The sequence below is a fragment of the Eulemur rufifrons genome, chromosome 2 (genome assembly GCF_041146395.1).
Source record: "Eulemur rufifrons isolate Redbay chromosome 2, OSU_ERuf_1, whole genome shotgun sequence".
In the NCBI taxonomy this organism is placed as follows: Eukaryota; Metazoa; Chordata; class Mammalia; order Primates; family Lemuridae; genus Eulemur; species Eulemur rufifrons.
In genome coordinates, this window is record NC_090984.1 from 5,436,264 (window position 1) to 5,461,451 (window position 25,188).

General features: G+C 47.6%; 1 pseudogene; it reads left to right on the top strand.

Annotated features, from left to right (window-relative positions):
* The window catches only part of LOC138399495 (cytochrome P450 4F2-like), an 859,494-nt pseudogene extending 840,769 nt beyond the window's left edge, over nt 1-18,725 (top strand).
* The last annotated feature ends 6,463 nt before the right edge of the window (nt 18,726-25,188 follow it).

The window sequence follows — 25,188 nt, forward strand, 5'->3', positions numbered from 1 at the left end:
TCAGGACTGCTTTAGCTGTGTCCCACAGATTTTGATAACCTGTGTCTCCTTTGTCATTTAGTTAAAAGAATCTTTTGATTTCTGTCTTGATTTCTTCATTTATAAAATAATTGTTCAGGAGAAGGTTGTTTAGCTTCCATGACTTTGAGTAGAAATGAGAATTTCTGTTAGGGTTAATTTCTATTTTTATTCCACTGTGATCTAAGAAGATGCATGGTATAATTTCTATTTGTTTAAATTTTTTAAGACATGCTTTGTGTTCTAGGATATGGTCAATCTTAGAGAATGTCCCATGAGCTGATGAGAAGAACATACATTCAGTGGATTTTGGGTAGAATGTCCTGTAAATGTCAATCAGGCCCATTTGTTCTAGCGTTCTGTTTAAGCCCATTATTTATTTGTTTATTTTCTTTTTGGAGGATCTGTCCTGTGCTGTCAGCAGGGATTTGAAGGCTCTGGCTATTATGGTGTTGCTGTTTATCATTTGGTTTAGATCAAGTAGGGTTTGCTTTATGAATCTGGGTGCACCTAAGTTGGGTGCAGGTATATTAAATATAGTTATGTTTTCTTGTTGAACTGTACCCTTCACCAGTATGTAGTGACCATTTTTGTCTTTCATTACTTTTGTTGATTTAAATACTAAGTTATCTGAAATTAAAACTGCCATGCCAGCCTTCTTTTGGCTTCTGTTTGCTTGATATATTGATTTACATCCCTTTATTTTCAGTCTAAATGCATCTTTGCAGGTTAGGTGGGTTTCCTGAAGACAGCAGATACTTGGCTTGTATTTTTCTGCCCATTGGGCCAGACTATGTCTCCTGAGTGGGGAGTTCAAGCCATTCACATTTATTGAGAGAACTGATAGGTGGGGCAGATTTGTGTTCATCCTGTTGGGTAGACCTTAATTGCTTTGTTTTCTCTCTTTAGCCATTGTGGTATCTGGCCTTTGATCTTTAGCTTTTGAGTAGTTTTACATTCGTGAGTGTTTCTTGTGCTAGTCCATGTGCAACTCTGTTTTGAGTACTTCTTGGAGGACTGGTCTTGTCTTGGTGAATTCCCTCAGTCTTTGTTTATTAGAGAATGTCTTAATTTCTCCTTCATGTACAAAACTTAGCTTTGCTGGGTACAAGATTTTAGGCTGGCCATTATTCTGTTTCAGAAGAGTGAGAATGGGGCCCCAGTCTCTTCTTGCTTGTAAGGTTTCAGTTGAGAAATCTGGTGTTATTTGGATGGGCTTTTCTCTTTGTATGTCACTTGTTTCTTTCACCTTATAGTTTGAAGAAGGGCCTCTTTAGTGGATATTTTGGTCAGTCTGATGACTGCATGACTTGGTGTCTTCCTATTTGCAATGAATCTCCCAGGGGTCCTTTGGGCTTCTTGTACCTGTATATCTAGATTTTTAGCAAGGCCTGGGAAATTTTCCTCAATTATATCTTCAAATAGCTTATCCAACCCTTGCATATTATCTTCTTCACCCTCAGGAATGCCCATAACTTTCACATTAGGTTTCTTCACATAATCCCACATTTCTTGCAGACTCTGGTCTTTTCTCTTATTTCTTTGCTCTATCTTTATGACTGACTTCTTTAATTGGAAGGTGTATCTTTGATCTCTGAGATTCTGTCTTCTGTTTGATCTACCCTGCTCTTGAGGCTTTCCACTGTGTTTTGTAGTTCCCTGAATAAATTCTTCATTTCCAGGAGTTTAGTTTGATTTTTCTTTAATATTTCGATTTCTTTAGTGAATTTTTCTTCCAAATCCTGGATTTTTTTTGTGGTTTCTTTGTGTTGGTTATCCATTTTTTCTTGCATATCACTGAGTTTTCTGATGATCCATGTTTGAAATTCTTCTTCTGTCATTTTGGTGCTCTGAGTTTGGTTAACTTCCATTGCTAGAGAGCTGGTGTTTCTCTTTGGGGGTGTGATTTCCATTTGATTCTTCATACTTCCGGAGTTCTTTCGCTGATTCCTTCCTATCTGGATCAGCTGCTGCTTCTTGCCTTTAGATATTCATTTGGATAATGACACACCCTGTTTAGTCTCTGAGCCAGTAGGTGGTGTTTGTGGGTGAGATTTGACCACACCCTATATGATGAGTCAGTAGACGCAGTAAAAGGGTGTGCAGAATGACCTCCCTGTCAGTAGGTGGCGCTTGCTGGGAGGGGCAGGCTGCAGTGTTGTTTTTGGGTCCTGCTCTCGTTCCTCTGGAGAGACACTCTAGTGCCTCACGTGGTGGGTGGGGCCCTGGGACTTCCAGGTGTGTCCTTATTCTGCACCTCAGTGGAGGCAGGTGGGTTAGTGAGGCTGGGCAGAGCTGGGTTGAGGGAGCCTTCCCTCAAGCTCCACAGATGCTGTTAGCAGAGGTCAAAGGTCTGTTCTTTGCCTCTGGGCAAAGCTGCCAGGGAGGGGCTGGAATGGCCCCACTCAGCAGAAAAGTCTGCATGTGGGGGTGGGGCTGTCTGAGACCTACAGTCTAGAGCAGGCCTCGCTCCTTTCCACCCTCCCCTGTTCCACAGTTTCTCCGGGGCCTCTGCCAGCAGGCAGGACCTCAAGCCAGTGGATCTCTCCTGGCTGTCATGCCGGCCAGGAGGTTCCCTGCCCAGGACCGCAGCCTGGCCTGGGAACACGGCCTTCCTGTGGGAGGTGGGTTGCCCCTCAGGCACGCTGATCTGCCCCTGAAGGCACACACACTCAGTAGGGTCGTTCGCAAATAACCCTGCTGTGCCCCAGGGCAATGTGATTGAGACCTGGGTGTACGGGATCTGGCCTGCAGGCCTGTCCCCTGGGCCCTGGAGGTCAATCCTTGACCCTGCCAGGGAGAGAGTGCTGGTCTCAAGTCACCCACGGGGTGCCCCAGCTGGATCGGTGTCTCTCTGCCTCGGGATTTGCTCTGCTCTCCTGGAGTCACCAGGCAAACAGCACCTGGGAGCGTGGGTGGGTTGGGAGCTCACAGTGTGAGTACCCCTCAGTCTGCAGTAGGTCCCCAAAGGGAGAGGTCCCGTTCCCTGAACATGCTTCCGGGTGGTGGCTAAATTGTCTCTCGGCAGCGGCCAGTAGGGAAAGGGGAGGGGAGAATGAAGCAATATGGCACCTGCCGATCGGCTGGGGTCTGCGGACCGGGAGGTGCCCCTAGGGAGCTGAGAGCCTGGTGCCTTGTCGGCAAGAGGCTCAAGGCTCACTGGCGGTGGCCGTCTCTGGGCTGGTGTGGGCAGGTCTCTCCCTACCTATTATTCTAAGGTAATTTCTTTCTCTAAACCACATTCTCTGAGGGTGCTCCCCAAACTCACAGACCCAAGATCAAGCAATAGCGCAAAGACTGGATGTATTGGTGAGATAGGGAACCGGCAGGCCCTGCTTGATGAGGAGTATAGGGCCCGAACTAAGGTCTCTAATAAAACAGGAGGTGGTAGAGAATCCGGCCAAAACCAGCTAGAACCAAGACAGCGATGAAAAACGACCTCAGGTTATCTCGCTGCTCATTATACCCTGCTTATAATGCATTAGTGTACTAAAGGAAGCTCCCTCCTGCGCCATGACAACTTACAAATGCCATGACAACCCCCAGAAGTTACCCTGTGTAGTTTGAAAAAGGGGAGGAATCCTCCATTCTGGGAACTCCCCATCCCTTTCTCAGGAATTTTATGAATACTCCTTCCTCCGCTTAACGTACAATTAAATAAAAGGTATAAAATAAGACCCTGGTAACTCAAGAGTGCTACTCTCTGTCGCTGTGAAAGCTAGCCACCACTCTGTCTGTGGGGAAGCACCCTTTCCCTTTTCTTTTCTTATCCCAATAAACTTGCTTTTGCCTTACTCTGTTGGCTCGCTCTTGAATTCTTTCCTGCATGTAGCCAAGAACCCACCTGGCCTTCAAAACTGGGGTCCACTTTCCTGTATCATTGGTACCCACGAGGGCCATGGCAGGGTCACTGAAGAAATGACAAAAATCATAGTGTGATGTGATGACACCTAAGCCAAAATCAGATGAGGACGTAAGGGTTGCCCCAAAGTAGTAACGAACTAAGAAAGATACAGAACTAGCTGGGCTCAGAGCTACAAGCTCACACATGTGTAACAGTAGACAAGACCAATGGCTACAAATAAGCCGTTGTCAAGGAGACAGTTCCTCCCAGCCAAAACCATGGCATAGGATATCCTGTGGAGGCAGTCTGCATAAATGGTTACTTTGTTCTCTTCTGGAGGATGTCTGGTGTTTTTGAACCCATGGTGGAGGGAAAAAGATGTCAACCGAGGAGAGATTGGAGACGATGAAGCTCAATGAGGCATGAGAGTGGGTGTCAAGAGAAGATGATAAAAAGATTCTTTGCCATGAAGATCCAGTTTTGGCCGGGTGCTGTGGCTTACGCCTGTAATCCTAGCACTCTGGGAGGCTGAGGTGGGAGGATCCCTTGAGCTCAGGAGCTTGAGACCAGCCTGAGCAAAGCAAGACCCCCTCTCATATAAAAAAAAATCCAGTGGAGTTCACAGAGAAGCTACTGATCCTCTGGCTTCACCGAGAATCCCAGGAGGAGTTCTTTAATAGTCGTTTGATTTTATGTTCAAAGAGCCTGCCCGTGCCTCATGGAGAGACTGCTGGGGGCAACGGACAATCAGTATAAGATAATAAGGTGCCCCCTCTCTTCCTATGGAAAAGATCATCTTGTCTGCTATTTCTAGGGGTGCCTTCAGGGGCTGGGTATGCCTCATAATCTGTACGGTGGTGAATGGACGGGAGCAACAGTTTGCAGCTTGAATATTGGGCGAGATTTCCCCACTACTGGGAGTCCGTGGCCCAGCTGATGTCTGCTTCCCCCATGGACGCAGAGTGAAATGGCCCCATGTCTGTTTATCTCATCAGGAGTGAGGAAAGAAGCAAGAACAGACACACGTTTTGGGTGCTTCAATTGCCCCACCTGGTGCTGGGTCTTTAAAGCTCCTGGTGTGGCTTCAGGGGGTGGTCTTTATACCCGGCCCACTCCTCCGTGATGCACGGTGCAGTGGTGCATGTCTGTTGTCCTGGTTACTTGGGAGGCTGAGGAAGGAGGATCGTTTGAGCCCAGGAGTTCGAGGCTCCAGTGCACCATGATTGTACCCGTGAACAGCCGCTGCACTCCAGCCTGGGCATCACAGCAAGACACTGTTTATATAAAAAAAAAAAGAGTGGATTCAGATTAAAGAACATGGACTTGATCCAGAGGGCACTGAGGAGCCATGGAATTTATTTTGAGAAAGGGAGGGACAGGTCAGAGATGAGTTTTAGAGATGACCCTCTAGAATGCAGCCAGCAGAGACTGCTGTCACCTGTGCCTGAGCCTCACCCAGAGCCAGCAGGGGGCGCGCGGGGACCGCAGGCACCTGCAGGTGGGACTGGCTGGTGGGGGCGGGGTGGTGTCCCTGAGCCCAGGAGCCTGACTCCCTCTCTGGCTGAACACAGGGCTCCCACACTGATGGTGGGTTCTCCCAGAGTCCGAGGATGGACTTTTTTCTGTGGATGATAGGGAGCCATGGGAGGTGTTTGAGCAGGATAGGGACCAGGATTTAGAAGAGACATACGTGGCAGGCTTTAGATTGAAGGTGAAATCTCACTTCCAGGCTCCTTCTCTTCAGTTTACTCTCCCCCTGAGAGATGTAGCCCTTTGAGGGCTCCCCGTATGTGAGAAGGGTCTTCTTCCAAATTTCCCTCCTTGTGTCGCTCTGTTGCTTTGATATTTTCCCCCTCTCATCATGAGGACATTACGACAAGGTTCACGTTTTCCTACTTTGAGAAATGCCTGCGGAGTGAACATATAATTTACATTCATTTTATCTCTATGTTTCTGCTCTCATTTCAATTGTGTCTTCCTAGTTTTTTCCTATCTTTTCATGTCATTTATTCTTATAAGTAATTGGAAAAACATTCAGCTCTGAGAGTTGTTCTTAAAAAGCTAGGAGTTTAATCCAAATAAGTTAGCTTGCCATTAATAGAAGCACCTGGTCTGAAATGTGTTCTTAAATTTTCACGATGCAGTGATTACTCTGCTCTTTGATTAAGTGGGGATGATAATTGCCTTTGAGTTTATAGATTTCCAGATTCCCAAAGGTCCCCTCAGAACTGGAGGGAGAGGACTGCACGTCACCCAGAGATCCTGAACTCAGAGCTGTCTAGAGGGAGCAGATGGAATCTGGGTTTGACTCCTTTGGGGATGTCATGAGTGTGTCCTTGTGTAGGAAGGAGAGTCTGCATTGGACATTTTTGTAGCTAATGGAGTGGACTGTGTCTGGGACTGCTAACTGTGCACTTTGATGTTCACTTTTGCCCACTGAGAATCTCTAATTTATATGTAAGTGTACGGCAGCCTGAAACACAGGTTATATCTGAAAGCCTTTCTTTAAGCTGGATTGTGTAAATGGCTGTGACCCGTCTCATGTGGAGAAGTCAAAGATTAGGTGGTGGTAATTCTGGTAACCTTCCTTAAGAGAAGGCTGGGACACTCTCCCTGCCAGTCCTCTCTCTCCCCCTTCCTGCTCCTTGTAAGACTGATGTGGTAGCTGGAGCTCATCTTGGACCTGAAGGCAGGGACTGCTCTTTAGGGAAGACAGGGCACGGGGCAGACAGCTGGCAGCAGGGGCAGATGATCTGGGATCCCTGCTATGATCCTAATGTCCCCCACCCCACACAAATTCACAGGTGAAGTCTCGTCTCCAATGTGGTGGTCTTAAGATGGGGGACCTTTGGGAAATAATTAGGCTACGAGGGCTCTGCCTTCATAAGTGAAATTACAAAAGAGACGTGAGCAAGATTGTTATTTTCTTCCACCATGTGGGGAACACAGAGAAGACGCTATCTGTGATGAATAGGCCCACACTAGGCATGAAATGTACTGGGGTGCCTTGATCTTGGACTTCCCAGCTGTCAGAACTGAGAGCAGTAAATGTGTGTTATTTATAAGTTACTAAGTCTAAGGTGCTTTGTTATGGCACCTTGAATGGACTAAGACAATTCATACCATCTTGGAGTTGTACTGTCAAGGTCAGACTCCCAGTCTGTTGTATATTAGCTGTTTGGCTTGTGGAAAACTCATATTTAAGTGTATGGCAGTTTCTCTACTATGTAATAGCATCCACCTTGTTGTTGTGAACACTGAACAAGACAGTCAGTACAAAATAACTGAGTCAAATCTGTTAAGCATCGGTAGTTCATGAGGGTTAATTTCATCCCTTTCATTTATTTTTGCATCACATTATATTTTAAAATGTCTTAACATTAGAGAAGGTAACTTTAAGCTTTGGAAAGCATGGCAACCTGCTATTGAAGAAAATCCGCTAGTATATTCAGTACATTCAAAATACCCATAGTTACATGGGCTTTTGGGTCAAAGCTGGCTCGAAGCTTAGAATTGAAAAAAATTATTTTTTTCCCCCAGGGAGGCATGAACCCGACTTCATTCTCACCAACATATTCTAGGAAGTGGAGATCTCTAGGAAGTAGAGATCCGGGTTTTCCACAATGAGAGGAGGGCAGAAATGAGCCGCTCCTGTCAGCACCAGGGACAGCGGCTGCCTTAGGTCTCCGCCCTTCTCCCCATGGGGGTCAGGGGCTCAAGCAGGGCAGGGTCTCAGTGCTACAGATTGGGGGCCTGGGAGCATGAATTGCTGCAAAATAAGAAATGAATTCTGCAAAATGAAATGAATAAATATCTCATATATTCTAAGCTGAATGTCACATTTGTTTTTCTTTGCCTTTAGAGTGCTGATTTAAAATTTAAAATACAAATTTTTATCACAAAAATGCATATTCATAGAAGAAAATATAAGTAAGCAAAGTAAGAAATAAAAACCACCCATAATCCCAGTGTGAGAAAATAATCATTTTCTTATTCTCCCACATGTACTTTGTTTTTAAATTTATATGCAATCTTTTTACACGTGAAAATGCCACTTATGTCCAAATGAATTACATTTACATGTAATTTTCTGTTTAAAATGCTGTTTTGAACACTAAGAAGAACACGGTAAGATGTTCATGTCATTAGCCATTAGGGAGATTCCAATTTAAACCACAATGTGATGCCACTTTGCAACCACTAGGATGGCTGGAATCCAAAAAAGGGAAAATAACAAATATTGGTGAGGGTGTGGGATAATCGACACTCTCATACATGCCTGGGGGGAGTGTAAAATGGTGCATGGGCTGTGGACAGCAGTTTGCAGGTTCATTAGCAGTGAAACATAGAATCATCACATGACTCTATGCCATTATACCGTATCCCACTGTAGGTATCTACTGAAAAGAATTTACAAATGTTCAGAGAAAAAGCTTGTATGTGAATGTTTATAGCAGCCCTATTCACAATTGCCAAAGGTGGAAACAATCCAAGTATCCATTGATGGATGAACGGATAAAGAAAATGTGGTCTGTCCATACATTGGAATATTATTCAGCCATAAAAGGAATGAAGTGCTGACACTGCCACACAGATGAACCTTGAATACGTTATACTGCGTGAAAGAAGTCAGACACAAAGGTCGCACAGTGTATGCTTCACTCGCAGGAAGTGTCCAGAATGGGCAGATCCACGGGGACAGAAAGCAGTTTGGTGTTGCCAGGAGCTGTGGGGAGGTGGGACTTGGAAGTGACTGTTAATGGGGACGGGGGTTTCTCTAGAGATGATAAAAATGTCTTGGCACGAGACAGTGTTGAAGGTTGCACAACATGGTGAATGTCCTAAATGCTATGAATTGTACTCTTTAAAATGGTTGAAATGGTGAATTTTACCCAAACAAAAAATGCTATTTTATCATACATATGTTCAATTAATTTTTGTTATTCACATAATAATATGTTGTGAACATCTTTCCATGACTTTAAATCATCTTATGAAACAATATTTTGTGGTTTAAAAAATCTTTGTGTCGAGTATTCAAGTTATTCTTTATTTTATTTATTTATATATTTTTTTAATTTTTTGTTGAGACAGAGTCTCACTTTGTTGCCCAGGCTAGAGTGAGTGCCATGGCGTCAGCTTAGCTCACAGCAACCTCAGAATCCTCGGCTTAAGCGATCCTACTGTCAGCTTAGCTCACAGCAACCTCAGAATCCTCGGCTTAAGCGATCCTACTGCCTCAGCCTCCCGAGTAGCTGGGACTACAGGCATGCGCCACTATGCCCGGCTAATTTTTTCTCTATATATTTTTAGTTGTCCATATAATGTCTTTCTATTTTTAGTAGAGACGGGGTCTCGCTCTTGCTCAGGCTGGTCTCGAACTCCTGACCTCGAGCGATCCACCCGCCTCGGCTTCCCAGAGTGCTAGGATTACAGGCGTGAGCCACCGCGCCTGGCCTATTTTATTTTTAAAAATGGCATTTTGTTGGAAAATAAAGTGTTTTGTCTCACTTTGCAAGAGACTTCTTATTTACAGCAATAGATGCCCATGTGTTCATGTAAGATATGGGTGTGGTTAGACATCTCTGGTAGAAGGTGACCTTCAGGTATGGCCTGCAGTCCCCATAGACACTGACGTTTTGGTTCCATTATCAGAAGTAGGTCACCTGACCCTGGCTCAGTCTCTCACATGTGTTGGGCTTGGATATCTTCAGGCTGATCTAGGATGTTCTTAACCGGGACAACTGGACTGCCCTGAATTTGATTTCTCCCTCAGGAAGGAATCCCATCGTTGTTTGCACGGCAGAGACAGGGTTCCAAGTGAGAGGAGGGTGCAATATTTCTTGAGTCTTAGGTATTTTACTGTTACTACCTAATCATTTTGTCTACATTGTATTTGGCCATAGAAAGCCAAAAGTCCAGCACAAAATCAAAGAAGGGTAAAATAGGCTCCATGTCTTAATGGAAGTTGCTGAAAAATAACATTGTGAAGAGTTTAGCTATGGGGAGAAGTGAAGAATTGGGAATAAGGGTTTAGTGAAGTGCAGTGGGGGTTTTTTTGTTTTTTTGTTTTTTTGTTTTTTTTTTTTATGTGCAAGGTGATAAATTAACTTGTTACTGTTTCATGGATTCTGCCAGAAGACAAGAGACTCCAGGGTCAGAGACAAAGGGCAGTTTATTACTCTTGGCCCTGCAAGCAGTATATGCTTCTTGTTCATTTGCATCCTTTCTCCAAGCCACCCAAATCCCATGGAGGTGACACAGGTGGGATTCTATAGATGCTTGCTCAAGTAGTCTATTGCATTACATGGGAGGAGCATTAGGCTTAGGGAATCTGCCTCACAGCAAGCAGACAGAAGCGTGACATGTGTCCAGGGGCAGTCATTACCTTATCCCTCAAGGTTGTTCTCTGCAAACACAAGTCTGAGAAGTGACCCAGGTTATGAACATGAGGGCTTTGCCTCCTTGGCATGCCCAGCAAGGAAGCTCAGGGCCCATGGAGGACTGCCTCTGCCAACATAGGGATATTTTTGTATCCAATTGTAACAACAGAGCCAAGAATATATAACATTTATTGTGTACTCTCCCTAGTCCAGAAACAATGCCATGCACCAATTCCATGATATGAGTGTATATTTTGTAATTTAATTTTAATAGCTCTGGGAAGGAGAGATTATTTTTGCCCCATTCTCGATGATAAAACGGAGGGCCAGAGATATTGCGGAGTTGCCCAAGTCTACGCAGCCAGTAAGTGATCTGGAAGTGGTGGAGCAGGGGTGCTAACCTGTTTTGTTTGGCACCAAAGCAGGTCAACTTAACTGTTACTGAAGATTTGGCAGATGGGACCTAGGGGAGGGCAAGGACTTGACCAAGGACACTCAGAGCATAGGAGGCAGAGCTGGAACTTGAACTCAGGTCTCCTGAATGCCAGCCTTGTGTCCTCATCTCCAAGTAATAACAGCTTCTGCTCCCCCTCCCCCTAAACCCTGTTCTCCTGGAGATGGGTTCCTGGGGCCGAGGACAAGATGTTGGTTGTGGGGGAGTCCATCTCAGTGGTTAGGTTTGGAGAAGGGCTCAAGGGAGTCAGGTTCCCACCCCAGCTCTGTCCCCTTCTCTGTCCAGGCCAAGTGGCAGCACCTGGCCTTGGAGGGCAGCACCTGCCTGGACATGTTTGAGCACATCAGCCTCATGACCTTGGACAGTCTGCAGAAATGCGTCTTCAGCTTTGACAGCCATTGTCAGGAGTGAGTCCTTCCTTGCTCAGGGCGTGGGAACTTGGCCATGGACCCAAGGGTATAGGTGGGGGTAAGAGGACAGACCAGGGCAACCAGAATAGCCTTCTCTGAAGAGTGTCATAGCTCTGCTTGGAAGGATGGAAAAAGGGAGAGAGAAAGCATGGTCTTTCCAGGTATTTGGAACTGTTTGAGTAAAGGAAAGGAGCCTAGGATGAACAGAGCATGTGCAGTAGACAACAGAAAAGAGGCTGTAGAGGTAGACAGGGGCTAGATCTCAAGGACATTGAAAACCAAGGCAAAGTGGTACGAACTTTTTCATGAGGTTCCCAGGGAGCCATTGAAGGTGTTTGAGCTGTTGATGGGCACGGTCAGAGCTGAGCTCTGTGGAGAACTGACTGTCATGTGGACACTAGATGGATCTGACTTTGGATGCAAGAGTGTAGGGTGGGGTCTGGGCCATGCACCAGTTGGAAGAGGATGAGGTCTGAGCTGTGTAGACAGTTTCAGGAAGGAGAAGGTGCAGGACTGGATACTGAGTAGAAGACAGAGGACAAGAGGGGCATGATGTCCAAGCTATGCTCTGGGAACCTAGTAGCATGTGGACAGCTCCCAGAGGTAGATGCAGGCAGAGAAGAGGGTTTGTATTAATGGCTTTGAGTCTCACGGCTGATCCCCTGTGTATCTGTGGGGCCACCTGTTTCTGGAGCCTCAGTTTGCTGATGGGAGGTAGATCCTGGGTGCTGTTGGGAGGTGCTCTTGGTCCTTCAAGTGGGTTACATTGTTTCCTCCCTTATTCCCTCATCCTGCAGGAAGCCCAGTGAATACATTGCTGCCATCTTGGAGCTTACTGCCCTTCTGGCAAAAAGGCACCAGCACATCCAACAGCACATAGACTTCCTGTACTAACTCACCACCAACGGGCACTGCTTCCTCAAGGCCTGCCGCCTGGTGCACGACTTCACAGATGCAGTCATCCAGGAGCGACACCGAACCCTCCCCAATCAGGATACTGAAGACCTCCTCAAGGCCGAAGCCAAGAGCAAGACTTTGGACTTCATTGATGTGCTCCTGCTGAGCAAGGTGGGCTTCCTGGGATCTCAGCTGAAGTGCTAGAATGATGCATGGTGCCGTGGTGCACGTCTGTTGTCTCAGTTCCTTGGGAGGCTGAGGAGGATGATTGCTGAGCGCAGGAGTTCCAGGCTGTTGTGTGCTATGATCTCGCCTATGAGTAGCTTCTTCACTCCGGCCTGACATCACTGCAAGACCTCGTCTATAAAAAACAAACAAACAAATGAGGAAAGAATTAAAATTTATTTAGATTGAAGAATGTTGACTTGATCCAGAGGGCACAGGGGAGTCATGGAATTTATTTTGCAAATGGGAGGGACACGTTGAGATAGGTTTTGGAGATGACTCTTTGGAATGCGAGAAACAGAGACTTACTGCTAAGTCTGAAACTGTGAAGAGTCTGAGATGTTACTCTATTTACAAGTTAAGAAGTTAGTCTGCAACGTTTTTATCTGTATACCAACATCTACATCTATATTTAACTATGTGTATGTCTTGTCTATGTGTTTGTGTCTCAGTGTATGTGAATGTGTCTGTGTCTACGTCTATGGCTTTGTGTCTGTGTCTATGACCATGTTGATGCCCTGTTTTCATCTATGTCTATCTTTGTCTATGTGTATGCATGTGCATATTTCTATGTCCTTGTCTGTGTCTTTGCCCAGGTCTTTGTTTCTATTCGGATGTCTATGCACGGTCTATATCTGTATCTATTCTGACAGATGCAACCCCTGGATCAGAGAAGCCCATTTCTTACTCATGGCAATAATAGCAGCCAGAGCTGGATTGCAGCACTGGCTCCCCAATCCCAAATGCCTCCGAAGGTGATGCAATGCTTCCATCTGTATGTGCAGCAGATTTTGCACCACAGGACAGGGTCCCTGTGTTATGAGTCTTGGAACTTATATAGGGCACCTGGCACATTCCCTCTTCTGACAGAGAGAGAGAGAGAGAGAGAGAGAGAGAAGGCGAGAAAGAGAGAGAAAAATAACTTTTCTTAATTCTCTGAAGCATAACAAAAATCGTCTCCAGTGAGATGCCAAAGTGTATATATAGGTTTACAATTCAAATGTTTCCAAGGAAGATAAGATTCTCTGGATTTATTATCTAGAATGTGAGCAAGTATCTTTGGAGCAGTACTTAATCTCTGACTTCCAAGGCAAATGGCCATTTCATCATCCTGTAACCCAGGCTGCCAGGAACTTTTTCCTTAGAAATCTCTCATCAGGCAGCAGCATAAACATATTCATGGGTCATTGATTCCTCCCACCAGGAACAAAAGAGGAGGCCAGGAAGCCAGGGAGGAAGCCTGTGGGACGAGGGCTCTGGCAATGGTGACCAGGAGAGGTCTAAGAGTGCTGGGTGGGCTTGGGCTTCTGGAAGGAGGATGAATCTTTGAGATTGTCTCAGGTTAGACTCAGGAGCCGTACATGCTAGTGTGATTTGGGGGATCTTGTCTTCTTTGTCCAGGATGAAGATGGGAAGCAGTTGTCAGATGAGGACATAAGAGCGGAAGCTGACACCTTCATGTTTGAGGGTGAGGGTCCCGGTGTGGGACTACAGTGGGGACAGGGGTCTCTCCATCCCAGGGATGCGGTGGGTGGACCCTGGATCACTCCATTCTGCCCATCTTCTCCCTCCTCCCAGCTTCCCTGAGAGCCTCAATGTAGGGCGCTGTCCATACCCTGGTGCTGAAGCAGCCCAGAAACTCAAGCCTGCCTGGCTGCCCCTCAGGCCATGACACCACGGCCAGTGGTCTCTCCTGGGTCCTGTACCACCTTGCGAGGCACCCGGAACACCAGGAGCGCTGCCGGCAGGAGGTGCGAGAGCTGCTGAGGGACTGCGAGCCTGATGAGATTGAATGGTGAGTGCAGGTCCTCATGGCCTGTTCCTGAGCCTGTTATCATTGGCTCTGCTGCCAGGTGGGGAAGGGGGAAGCTGTTTTCTTTAGCTGATTTTGCTACTGTTGCTCAGTGGAAATGTGAGCAGAGACCACAAGCAGGGCTTGGTATACAGCTTGGCTAGCAGGGGAAAGGTTGCAAGCTTTGGGGACAAAAATATCTGGACTGCTGAGAAAATTAATGACAATATGTGATTGTACTTCTACGAGTTTGACTATTTTAGATGCATCAGATATGTGAGATCTTTTTGTGCCTGGCTTATTTTACTTAGCATAGTGTCTAAATTCTATTGCAAATTACAGAATTTCCTTCTTTCTTAAGGCTGATTAGTATTTCATTGTGTGTATATAGCACAGGGAAAATGAGTGTTCAATTGGAGAAACAATGATAAGAACACATTCTTCTTGCACTAAATGGGACATTACAGAGAAGACTAGGGTTATCCTTGACATTCTTCCCACCCAACTTAATCCTCCTCCTTTCTCCTGAGGGGTCTCTAGAGCTAGGGATTTGCTATCTATCTATCATCTGTCCATCTATCTATCTATATCTCCACATACATTTTGTCCTTTGGTATTATACACACATGCACACACACACACACACACACACACATTTTGTAACTTGTTCCTTTAACTCAGCAGGGTGTATTACAGCTCTTTCTGAGTGCTGCATAACATTCCATATTCAGGTCACTCTATTTTACGTCAAAGGCACTTAATTAAACATTTCCATTTATGATAGATGTTGCTGAATTGCCTTACAGGGTCTCTGTACTGATTTAACTTCCAAGCTGCAGTCTGTGATAGGACTAGTGATCCTTATTTCCTCCTTTTGTGTAGTAGCCTGTTGTGTGGATGTACCATGATTTATCTAAACATCTTCCCATTGATGTATGTTTGGGTTGTTTCAGACTTTTGCTAAGTTAAACGTGGTGCAGTCAGCGTGCCTGTACAGTGACCATTGCTTACATGTGGGAGCACCTCTGCAGGACAAATTCCCAGAAACGCAATTGCTGAATTAAAGACGATTTGTGTTGTGCAATTTTGCTTATAATTACAGATCTCTTCCTATTAGCTGAGTTTAAAGTTATCAGCTTTCCCATAATTTTACCGATAGCCTTATTGTATTATCGAATTTAAATCTTTGTCAATTTTCGTATTTCTTCTTTTAATGAACATTTCTTTAAATAAGAGTGAGATTGAACATCTTCTGCACATGTTGGTAAGTCATTTTTATAGGTGTGGTTGTCATTTCTTTTTTACTCTTTTTCTTTGGATCATTGAAAAATATTTACTTTTAAGAATGTGTATTAAAATTAATCTTTTTTTTTCTGTTTTGTATTGCAAAACTTTGCCTTTTAACTTTGAGTGGGGGTACTTTTGATTAATTTTTGCAAGGTCAAATTTGTCCAAATTTTCTTTTACAGTCACACTATCGATCCATTTCCCAGGGTTTTGTGGGGCTTCCTTTACCGAACGTGAAGTTTTCACTTATTCGTGTGTCTGTGTCTGAGCCCTCTGTTCTGTCCATGGGTCTGCTTTTCTGTGTTTGCAGAAGTGCCACACTAGTTTTATGACTCTGACTTTGTAATGGGTCTTAGACTATGGTAGAGTGACTCCTCCCTCTTTAATATTTTATTTTCATATTGGCCTAGCTCTTCATAATGTTTTATTCATCCAGAAAAGTTTTAGAGTAAGTTTATCAGTTGCCCCCAAATCAAGTGGGTTTTAATTCAAAGTGAATATATCCTATTGGTTGATTTGAATATCTGATTGATATTTATGGAAAATGGGTTACTTCATAATATTGACACATGCCCTCCGAGAGTGTAAAATTGATATCCATCTAGTCAAATAATCTTTAGTCTTTTAACAGAGTTTAAAATATTTGCTTAGAGATCTTATGCATGTTTCATTAAATTAACCCCTAGATACTTTCATTGCTATGGAGAAATATATCTTCTATTTGGCTTGAGTGAACTTTATAAGTTCATTTGGAATATAGAGACTTCGTGTTTCTTGCTAAGTTTAATCCAAGTATTTTACATCACCATCATTATTATTAACATCTTTTCTTTTATTATCTTTCCCAGATGTTTGTCATTTCTACATAAAAACTAATGATTTATGCATACAAATTTTGTACCCAATGAACATAGTAAATGCTACATATGGTGTCTCACATCAATAGGATCATTTAGTCTATCAGTTATAGATCATTTAATAAAAGCTCTTGGGACAACTGGGAACTGCCTGGAAAAAAGTCATTTCAACCTTCTTCTGCTGTTTTATGACAAGATAATGTCCACATAAATCAAGTATTTGTAATGTATAAAACAAGGAATCCTAAGAGATCTAAACTATGTGAAAATTATTTTATGGCTACAGAGTAGGGAGAATCCCATTTTGACACAAGTCCCAGGAGATATACAAGAATAGATTGATAAATGACACAGAACAGTGCATATGGTATGTAGTGTGCTACTATATGTTTTTCTAATGATTGAATGTAGCTATGGAAGAATGTATTAAAAACAACCTATGCAACCTGTGTTTTGTGTATGTGGGAAATGGGTGGTTTGAGCCATAGAAGTGGGCAATATTTTATAGCTTACAAATTTTAAAACAGTTAAATGTTTCAGGTATTGATATTTTAAATAGCCACACAAAAAGGAGAAAGATTAGGGAAAAGAATTGAGCTCCCTTACTGGATCTCCAATGTTTATAAGATTTGCCCGATGGAATCACTTGTTTTCTAAGCATCATATCAGTATCTGCCTAAATGATACATTTACCCCTACATTTCAAATTGCATTACTCTCCTTTTATTCTTATCTAATTGCATTTGCTAGTATCTCAAGTACAGTGATACATAAGAGTAAAATATTGGATCCGTGTATTTTCTTTCTTACAGTGTATTTTCTTTATTTTTATGTAAAGTTGTTAACTTTTTACATTTGGCTTTTGATTGCTGTATTTTCAAGAGAAATGTCCTTTAGAACTACCTGCCTAAATATTGGTAAACATTTTCTAATTCTCTGCTCTTCTAATTTTTCCTGCTTTTTTTTTTTTTTTTTTGAGACAGAGTCTCACTCTGTTGCCCAGGCTAGAGTGAGTGCCGTGGCGTCAGCCCAGCTCACAGCAACCTCAAACTCCTGGGCTTAAGCGATCCTCCTGCCTCAGCCTCCCGAGTAGCTGGGACTACAGGCATGCGCCACCATGCCCGGCTAATTTTTTGTATATATATATTTTAGTTGTCCATATAATTTCTTTCTATTTTTAGTAGAGATGGGGTCTCGCTCTTGCTCAGGCTGGTCTCGAACTCCTGAGCTCAAACGATCCGCCCACCTCGGCCTCCCAGAGAGCTAGGATTACAGGCGTGAGCCACCGCGCCCGGCCTTTCCTGCTTTTTAATTCTCAGATATTTGATTCCTGTGGAGCTTACTCTGTTATAGGGAGAAAAGTTCTCAGTTGGAAACACAGTGGCTGGAGGATTCTGTTTCTCTCCTTGCTCCCTGATTAATGGTTGGTGGGGGGCGGGTGTTTCCACAGGGACGACCTGGCCCAGCTGCCCTTCCTGACCATGTGCATTAAGGAGAGTCTGCGGCTACATCCTCCAGTCACTGTCATCTCCTGCCGCTGCACCCAGGACATTGTGCTCCCAGATGGCCGAGTCATCCCCAAAGGTGCCCACAATGGCAGGGGGAGGAGGAACCAGGACAGGAAGAGGGGCCCATCAGGCAGTGGGGCCTTGTCCTGACTGCTCCCTCCTCTCGTCCAGGTGTCATCTGCCTCATCAGTATTTTCGGGACCCATCACAACCCAGCTGTGTGGCTGGACCCTGAGGTGCTGACTGACTCCCTATTGTACCATTCTAGGGTCCTACAGAGGGAAGGGCTTTGACAGGGAAATCCCGGATCTCCTCTCTCCCCCACTACCAGACACTCTCATCTGTCTCTCCAAGGCTGGCTGTCCTGGGAGACCCACCCAGCAAGCCTGTCTCCCTCTCGCCCCCAGGTGTATGACCCCTCCTGCTTCGACCCGGAAAACGTCAAGCAGTGGTCACCTCTGGCTTTCGTTCCCTTCTCTGCAGGGCCCAGGTGAGGGCAGTGGGTGTGTGAGGTGGGGATGGGGTGATGGGTGTGGGAGTCTGGGCATGACAGTCGGCAAAAGGGGTAAACTGTAGATGGTCAGAGTTCCAGCCCTCCTTCCCGCCCCTGCTCTGAGGTTGTGGACAAAGGTCCACAGAACCGGGTTGTGTAGGTCCAAAAGGGGACCGCGATGTGCTCAGAACCCCCTCCCCATCTGCTGTTGTGAGTTGGGGGCTGGAATGTGGACCAGGGTCAGGGCACATGCAAGCCCACGTGGGGGTTCCGGGAATGGTTATACCCCCTTCTGCCCTTCAGGCTGATTGGGGTGATGGTGGGTGTCCTGGGCCAGGTTCCAGGCGCAATAGGACCCAGATGGGGGTCCTGGGTGCAGTCAAGAGTCCCCACCTCCACCCGTAGGAACTGCATCAGGCAGAACTTCGCCATGACTGAGATGAAGGTGGTCCTGGCGCTCACGCTGCTGGGAGCCGCTCAGGAAGCCAGAGCTGATCCTGAGAGCTGAGTGTGGCCTCTGGCTGCGGGTGGAGCCACTAAGCACGGGCCAGCAGTGACTCAGCACTGCAGGCTTAAGACCCACTCTGACCCTCCCATCTGCCTTTGCAGACTCCCAGGAATAAAGCTGCTGTCACCTGTGCCTGAGCCTCACCCAGAGCCATCAGGGCCACTTAGGGACTCTGGGGATCCAGGGCCGTGTGCGTGGGTGGGTGGAGGTGGGGCTGGTGTTTCTAAGCCCAAAGTCCTGACTGCCTCTCTGGCTGAACACAGGCCCTCAGCAGATCCTGGGTTCTCTGAGAGCCCAAGTGTCAACTTTCTCCATAGGGAGCCAAGGGAGGTGTTTGAGCAGGAGGACTAACTTAAGGATGGATTTAAGGGGCAAGACTGAGGCTCTGAGTCAGGGAGTAAACACTAGAGGCAGGTCCCTGATTCTGGACCGCAGGTGCCCCCCACCCCCCCTGGCCTCTCCCCCTCTCCCTCTCCGTCTTCCTATCTCTCTCCCTCTCCCTGTCTTTCTGGAGAGCTACAGGTGGCGCATCTCATGCTACTGGAGTCTGATAGAGACTCCTCTCCCCTGACTCCAGATCTCCACAGTGAATAGCGAGAAAGAGAAACAATTACAGGACACTGAAGGAAACTCACTAGAGCCTCAGTCTCCTCTAGCAAGGTCTTCCTAAACTCAGCAACTGGGAAGGGCTCGTTAGCCTGCCTGCCCCGCTCCTACCACCCGAGACTGTTGATAGCATCACGATCCACCCACCTACCAAGAGCCCTGATGGGGAGTGACACGAACACAAAGAGAACAGATGCAACAATAATCAACACGGTCACTCACTCACTCACTAACAGGGCAACCCATATTCGCCCTCGTTTTCCTAAGAGCGTGAAAGAGAAAGAACCAGATGAAACAGAACTGATCCACAAGTTATAGATGCAACGGAAGAGAAGAGAAGACAGCCCAAGAAGTTGCTCATTTCTATTTGTCACAAGCTCATCTGAGCAGGAGAGAGAGCTATCTGTCAAGAGTGACGTAGACAATTAGGATAACATGCCCAAATTAAAGTAACGGTCAAGACTTTCAACAGTTGCCGAGACAGTACAAGCATGAGGCTACACCAGAGAGAGCACCGGCTCCCCCCTGTCCATGTTCCCCTTGGCATTTGGGGGTCAGGTGGATCACACAAATGTGGGGTTGTCTCAGCGTGGTGGAATCCCTCAACAAAAGGCTCATGCAGTTTTATGGACTGGCAGGTTCAGGGGAGGAAGTGGGGGAAGGGTCAGACATGGGACTATACTAAGTACTGAGTCATGATGGGGAGAAAGTGTCAAAGTGGGTCAGATAGATCAGAGTTGGGCAAAGGGGATCTTTAACCCACCCCGATAAGCTGGAGTGTGGGCTTATCTCCTCCTCTGACCCCGACAGCCTCCACTCCCAACAGTTCTCTGTGCAGAAGCCTCGGCCGGGTGTGTCAGGCATTGTAAATCCTCTGCATAAATCGTGCTTTAACTCATAACCCAGAGTCCAGGCAGGGGCAGGAGAGGTGGACGTGTTGATGTCTTCTCCCTCATCAGGAAGAGACTCGGCCTCTGAAAATTCACCCCCAGCTGGGCAGAGAGTAAAACAGGAAATCCGGGGGCTTAGGGTGTGTCCTGGGGCGGGGAGGCGGGAGGCTCGTCTCTGCCCCCTGACCTCCCTTGAATTATTTTCTCCCCAGGATGATGGGAGCAAACATTTAATCCCTGGAGTTCTTTGCCTGACAATGACCCTGTTCGTGTTTCTGGTGGTCACTTTCCTCAGCATTGTACTGACAAACGGGGAGGGGATGTCTTGGTGGGGTTTGGGGCACTAGGAGTGAGCCAGGACCCCCAGTTCCCATCTCAGAAATGAAGGCGCCCACAGAGCTGGGGTTGGGATGGGAAGGAGCAGGGCTGCGGGGATGGGAGGGGGCGCAGAGGGAAGCTGTGTCTCTCCTTATCTTCAGCCTTGGCGTCACCCCGGTGTTTAATCCGATGAAGTTGGAGCAGGATTCAATGCTAATGTACGTGCCCCCTAGACAAACAGCCAGCTGCGAACAGCATTAGAACACTGGGGTCTCCTGGAGCCTCGTGCCGTGGTGGTGAGGACTCAGGCTCCGGGGTCAGGCAGAGCTGGTCCAAATCCTGATTCTGCCCCTTACGACATGCACATCCTTGGGTGAGAACCTTAAACTCGCTGAGCCACAGTTTCATCATTTTCAGAATGAACCCATACCAGAGGCTGCTGTAAGCAGTAAACAAGGTGACCCAAGACTTATTTTTTTCCCCTCCCCCCTGAGACAGGGTCTCGCTCTTTTGCCTCGGGTAGAATGCAGTGTCGTCATCATAGCTCACAGCAACCTCAAACTCCTGGGCTCAAGCAATCCTTCTGTCTCAGCCAGGTGCACAAACCAAGTGTTCAAGGGCCATGGTGTGTCATAACTGAAGATTCTCATATTTGGGAGGAAAACCCCCATGAGGACTGTGTGAGTTATCAATTGCTGCATGAGAAACTGCCAGGCTCCTCTACAAATCTTACTTTGCTTAGTAATCTGTGTTTAAGAACCCAAAGAGACACAAACAATTCACACTGGTGACGAGCTGCTCTCTGTTTAAAGAAGAAAACAACAATCCCCCAGAGAATTCAACCGCAGTGATGTCATGGGGTCTGCAAAGCAGGCAATTAGCAGAATTTGTCTGAACCCACCACCTCCAGCCCTGCTCCAAAGCTCTCAGTGCCCATCACTCAAAGCCCCTGGGCATCCTTCCTGGAGGACACATCAGAGAACAGGGCGAGAGTCTTGGCTGGCATAAAAGGGCCCTGTGGGACGCCTGCCTGCACAACCTGGCAAACTCCGCTGCCGTAACAGTCCCCGGGAAGCCAATTCCAAGTTTTCTTAGTGAACAAGCCGTGGGATTTTCAGTGACCCCTGCAGGCTCATTAAAAGTTGACACACAATTCCCATCTCCACTTCATTTGTGTGAATTAAAAAGTCCCCGAGGATCAGCCACAGAGCTGCAGGCAGATGAGGTTTGGTTCCCAACTGAGAACTGAGGCGGAGACAGGCACAGGTTCAGCCCACTCTGGAGGAAGCGTCCCTGACAGTTTCCCCCTTAGCCTCAGGCCAAACTTAGGTGTCTGACCAGCAGCAAGAGACACAGGTAGGGATCGGAGGTGGCCCTTTCTTTTCCCAAGACACAAGAATCCCAGAGCTTCAAATGATCAAATGCTACAGAAAGCACCATGGCACCTCGGACAGCAGAGCCACGGACTGCAAAGCGCTTGGTGCCACGTGTGGTGGCTGTGAACACGCCATGCTGCCAGCACAGATGGGGGTGAGGGTCTCCAGAGCTCTGAGGGAGGCTGAGGCTTCCACTTCCTCCATCGTAACACCGGCCCTTCTCTGTTATGTGAATTACTTGGTCAACACCTGCCCTCTTTCCCCATTGAACTGGTAGCCCTGAGAGGACAGGACCACGCTGCACTTGCTCAGCACTGGGATCCCGATGCCTGGCCCCTAATAGGTGCTCAGTAAATACTAGCTGGGAAGACAAAGGGCTCTCTCATTACAACCCTGTGGGGAGTCTGTGAGTTGCAAAATCCTTCTAACTTATCTGAAACTCACTTTTCAGGTGTGGCTGACATCACAAGAACTCATCTGCCCTTGTGCGTGGATCATAGACAGCGTCCCCCATGGAGACGAGCGTCATCCCAGGGCTGTTGGGATTATGGGGGACGGTCCTTTGAGATCGGACCCTGCCTGTTTTTTTAGGCCCCTGGAGCCACTCCCTACCCCTTGCTGCCCGAGCTCCCTGTCATGTCGGCCTCCTCCTGTTATTCGGATGACCGATCATCATCCCACCGCAGGTCCTTTGCACACGCTCTTCCCTCCGCCTGGTGCACCCTTTCTTCTCCCTCTGCCCTGGAGCAGAAAGTCTCAGCTGAAATGTCACCTCCTCCGTGAAGCCCTCTCCCATCAGCCTGCCCCGCTTTCCAAGGATTAGTTTGTCCATCTCACAGCCACTGCCATCCCCTCCTCACACTGTCTGAAATTCAGCTGTTCCTCACCCACCTTCTCCCCTCCACTGTAAAGTCCACAAGAACAGGCACCATGTCTGTCCTGTCCCCTGTGACCTCCCCAGCTCCTGGCTCAGGGATGGGCTCAGACGCCCCGGACACATCTGTTGAACGTGTGGTAGTTGGGGCAGGATTTCCTCCAAGCTGGAGATAAGGGTTATCTTGTACACAGTCTTTAGGTACCGAGGCTGGTCATTTTTTTCTTTTATCATATTAAGCAGCTGGTGCAGCTGTTCTGACGTCTCCTTGTTACCAAAAGGTAAACCAGGCATGAGGTTTCCTGCCTCTGTTTATTGGCAGGCAGCTGCTTGTCTCAGAAAGAGGAGACCTCTAGAGCAAGACGTTGACCATGGCACTGGAGAGCCCTTCAACCCAGCCCACACTTCCAGTCTCTAGTGGAAATGTTATCCTAGAAATATTTATGGTCTATGCACTCTGTGCTACAGAGGAAAGGTGACAGGACCCAGAGTCCACCTCTAAGAGATCCTCGACAAGGGAGGGAGACAGACCAGCGCAGAAGTCATTCACATACCGGGACATCAATACAGGGAAGTTGGGACAGGCCCCTGGGGCAGTTACAGTCCTTCTCCCTCCTCTGAAACCCCTCCAGGTTAAAAGGTCCAGAAAGAGAATCCATCTGCAAATAAATCACCATAAACACTGAAGAGCATCTGCCAGGGTTCATGCACTGAAGATCAGGTTGAAGAAACAGGCAAATGGCCACCCCCTCCCCAGCTGCAGGGCAGGTGCAGGGAGGGAAGGAGGCGGAGAATGTTTTTCCCGGGGAGCTGGGTCTGCCCGTCCCCTCCCTGCAGCTGTGAGCGCAGGTTCCGGTGCACAGCGAGGGTGGCGCACGTTTGGGGACTGAAACCACTTGAACTCGTATTCATCGGTCTTCCCTGGTGAAGCCCGCTGGGGACCCCGAAGTGCGGGGCCCTGCCTGGGAGAGACGCCGAGCAGAGCTCGGGGCTGCGGTCCAAGGGGCTCCGCCCACCCGCCGCGGTTCCTGCAGGGGCCACGCACTGCTCCGCGCGCGGCGGGCGCTCAGCGAACACTTGCGGGACAAATGAAAGAACAGGGTCGCGGCTCGAGGAAAATTTAAAGTGAGGGCAGAGGGAGGGAAGTTCACCCTGAGCAAGCACCTACTGTGCGCCAGGCCGCTCCCAGCGGACGCGTCCCTTACCCGATAACCAGGCTCCATTTTACAAAAGAGAAAGTGAGGTCCAGAGACGCCAAGCGCCTGGCCCCAGGTCACAGCGCCCCCGCCAGGCGGGACGTCAGGAGGGAGCTGAACTGTGACCTGGGCCCCTCCAGCCTGTCCCCTGGCTCACAACTCACCTTGGGTCCGGGGAACCCAGCCCCCTCTGCGTCCTCATCTCTCTGGGCTCCCAGAAGGAGCAATAACAGATCTTTCTCGGAGTCCTGGCTCCATCTCTTGTCTGCGCATCTGTCCCTCTGATGTCCCTTCCTGGTTTCGGCTGTGCCAAGGAAATATCTCAGAGACATCTGTGGGTCCAGCCCAATTCCTCCAAATTCTGGGTTTTCTGCTGTCCTGGGAGGCTAGAGCTTCAAGGACAGTGTTGGCTGCACCCTCAATCCAGGCTGGCATCTGCCCCTGACAAGCTAGAGGCCCCGGACCCTTCCTGGCCTCTCCTCCCAGCCCCCGCCATCCCCCAGCCAGGCCCCAGGGATGGTCCTAAGGTGCCTCCAAAGCCCTTCACAGTCTGGCCCCAGTGCGCCTCCCCGTCTCCCCTGTCCTCGGTGCCTCTGCTCATGCTGGCTCCTCTGCCTGGGGCGCCCTCCCTGGTGCTGTGTGGGGGACTCTTGCTCATTCCTGGAAGCTCAGTGCAAATGCCACCTGCTCCATTTGCTCACGTGCTTTACAGGATCTCACAGCTTCCTGGAAGAGGTGACATGAGACCTGAGTCCGTTTGATTGAAGCAGATGGGAGGGGGGAGTGAGGAGCGAGGGACCGGGGGTGAGAGGGAGGTTGGCACAGACAAGATACTTAAAATGCTCCAGTCTCATTTTAGCCTGGAGATTAAAAGGGGAGAGAGGGTGTTGGAAGTGGGGAAGGGAGCTGAGAGAAGAGATCGGAGAAACTAACAAGGACCAGACTGCACAGAACCTTCTAGGTCTCAGTAAGGCATCTGGGCAGCAGGGAGCCTTGGCTGGTTCTAAGCGCGGGGTGCATGTCATCTGGTTTGTTTAGCAGGATCCTTCTGGTGCTGTGCAGCAGACAGGCTGCCAGGGGAGGGATGAAGCCGGAGGCTGGCAGAGGGTCCCCCCAGAAATTCATGTCCATCTGGGACCTCAGAGTGTGAAATCATTTGCACGTGTGCTCTTTTCAGATGTAATTAGTCAAGACCATCTTGGGTTCGGGGCCACCCGGTGACTAATGTCCTTGTTAGAAACAGAGAAGACAG